Source organism: Sinocyclocheilus anshuiensis, unplaced genomic scaffold, assembly GCF_001515605.1.
Source record: "Sinocyclocheilus anshuiensis isolate Anshui unplaced genomic scaffold, SAMN03320099.WGS_v1.1 scaffold1079, whole genome shotgun sequence".
NCBI lineage: Eukaryota > Metazoa > Chordata > Actinopteri > Cypriniformes > Cyprinidae > Sinocyclocheilus > Sinocyclocheilus anshuiensis.
Genome location: NW_015548207.1, coordinates 2,359,973 through 2,363,064, shown reverse-complemented (window position 1 = coordinate 2,363,064; position 3,092 = coordinate 2,359,973). Strand labels below are relative to the sequence as shown.

Genomic DNA, 3,092 nt, shown 5'->3' with positions numbered 1-3,092 from the left:
GGAAACTTTTTCCTCGTCGAAGCAGAAACCAGGAGACTCTTGGGTATTTTCAGCAGAGTTCTTTATTGAGAACGCGCTGCGTGGCGCTGCAGTCATCAAAAGTCTGACTAAGGCTTTACATTGTAGTTTATATACATTTTAAGGGGGCAGTGCTTAGAAATGGAGACAAAGCACCTGGGTGACTACCTTAAACAAAGCATGCAAATGAAGTACAGGAATCAGCCCGACACCGGCCTTTTCCCAGCCTTGATCTCATCAGCATAACAGTGTCATTCAAATGCATAGGTGCTAATCCAATCAGTCTGACAGTCCTAATTCAATCAGTATAACTACTCAAAGACTGGGGCAGAGGCACCAAGAGCCATTACAAACAAAAGGTGATAGTCTCAGTAATCTGGTTCATTTGACTAACAATAAGAGAACAGGAACAGACAGGAACCTCTTGCTACACTTTGCTTAAGATAATCATTTGTCTGATGTAATTTACCTTAAATGCTAAATGCAATGTACTTCACCTTAGTTTTTCATGTAATGCGTCAGAACATAGGATCAGCATATTTTAAACAGATTCTTAAATTTGTAATCCCACACATTCATACTTTAATTTATATTAATTATATAATTTTTTAATATATTTTAATGACTGCTTATGTATTGTTTTGAAACATTTTTAGTGTTGTTCAGATTTATCATTAATCAGTATTTATTTTATTAAAAATAAGAATTCATTAAATAGGTTATAATTTATTATATTAGTTGTATTATATATTTTTTAAATATACAATGTTTAATATATAAAAAAAGATTAAAATATTTAATATTTTAAAACATATTTTTTAATATTAAATAATATATATCAAATTTCTATGATGCTACAATCTTCTTTCAACAATAAACAATTCAACAACCAGTGGCCCCATGTGCATGTATGCATTCTCTTCCCACATATTTTGGAAATATTTAGGAAAAATTGGGGTAAATGGTGAGGAAACATATAGATGTCATTGTGAAAAGTGCTATACAAATACATTTGAATGTCCAACCAGTCCACAACAATGACGTTAGCATCCTTCTCCCTGTTATAAAGTGCGGCAACCAGTTTCTCAACCCAGCTCTCAAACAATCCACTTACCTAAGGGAAAAGAGCTAATTTAACACTAACATATGGGACAGCTTGAAAAAGAATCAGCTGAATTTATTGAATGTTTGTAACCGTTGCTTTACCGTCCACCCATGAATGACCAAAAAGGTTTTGAAGTGTTTTTGAAGTTGCAGCTGCTGAGAGTCTCTGGTTTGCCACACACAATGTAACACACATCATCATCTGGTTGAGACGGGTTTCTCAGAGAAAACTCGACATTGGCTTTGTTGACATCTGACAGGTCCCTTAGATCCTCCAGGAAATTATCTATGTAAAGATGATGGCCATTCAAAAAATAATGTAGTACTATTAAAATGTACTTTAAATAAAATACATAAAGTCAACTTATAATTCAATATCAAATAAAAAGTACAATATTTTTGTATAATTTTAAAATACATTTTATTTTATTAAAAATTCTAGAAAACGGAGTATGTAAAAATATGTAATTGAAAAAATTCAAAATAAATAATAAAAAAAATTCATAAAAAATAAGTCAGTTATTTCATAATTATAAATATATATTATAAAAAATCTGTATTATAATTATATAATTTTGGATGTAAAGATATATTAAGATATAATATTAAAATAAGATTATTGTAAATTATTGTTATTAATTATAATTAAAAACCTATTAAATCCAATTAAAAATAACATTTGAATGGAAGGCATTAGTAATTGACAATCTCACATTTTTTCTTTGTAATTAAAACATTTATTTTATTTTATTTTTTATAATATTTAAGTACAAATAATATATACATAATATGAAATAAAATATGGAACAATAAAAATTAGGTTTAAGATGTGACAGCCTACTTGGCATGCTTAATAAAACGGGAGGACTATAAATATTTCCATAGTTCAGCTCAGTTAACAGGTGGGTGGAGCCATAATATCCTTATTTTACACTATTATCACACCTTTAATCGATGCGACATCAGATTGCACTCTGAAGATTACCTTGTGATGAGTATGAACTTGAAATGTACTTTTAAGGAATCCTCCTCTTAAAACAACACAAAACATAATCTAACATTCAGCTGACTCGAAGAAATGAGAAATAAATGGCCACTGGCGGCTTCTACAGGTTAATTCGTGGATTTAAATGCTCAGACAGATGCCGGATATTACAATTTTCCCATCATAAATGCAGGATTTGCGGTAGGAATTTAAAACAGAGACATTAAAAATTAAAGAATCGCGTCGCGTCCAAATAAAATAACGCCTAAGGTTACCCGAATCCATTTCTCACGGCGCATCAACAAACATTTCAAACATCTTACCAAAGAGTTCGTTCGAGAAGATTTCTTTCTCCAGAGCAGCGACGAACAGACCAGTGAAGTTTAATGTGATGAACTGGCAGAAGTAGGGTACATTCCAAAAATTCAATGCTGAAATTTCACAACAGTCTTGCAGGAGGTTCTGACTAATGAAAGTATCGGAATGTTGTATTTTTATTCCAAGAACTTGTTCTTCCACGAAAAAGGGGAGGGGATCTTAAAAAACAAGCTCCTTGTGTTTTGATTCGAAGTTGTTGCACGTGAGTCGCTCTCCCTTTAAACAATGTGAGTCAATTCACATTTTTTTTACACACACGTTATTTGAATGGATGACGCTCCATTCACATAACATCTTATATGAACGGAGCTAACATGAGCAAAACAGTGACAGGTGGATCTTTTTTAAAGGGGTCATATGATGCGATTTCAATTTTTCAAATCTCTTTGAAGTGTTACAAGCTCTTGGTGCATAAAGAAGATCTGTAAAGTTGCAAAGACTAGTCTCAAATCCAAAGAGATATAAAGTTAAGAGTCAGCCATGCCTACCTAAAACGGCTCGTTCTAACACACCCCCACATACCTACGTCACTATCTGGGAAGATTTGCATAACGCCGCCCAAATGTTCACGCAAAGAAAGAAGGCGTAACTTTTATTCTCGCTGTAG

General features: G+C 32.5%; 1 pseudogene; it reads right to left on the bottom strand.

The window, feature by feature from the left end:
* LOC107653545 (lipoprotein lipase-like) overlaps positions 1 to 3,092 on the bottom strand; it is a 13,107-nt pseudogene that overhangs the window by 9,279 nt on the left and 736 nt on the right.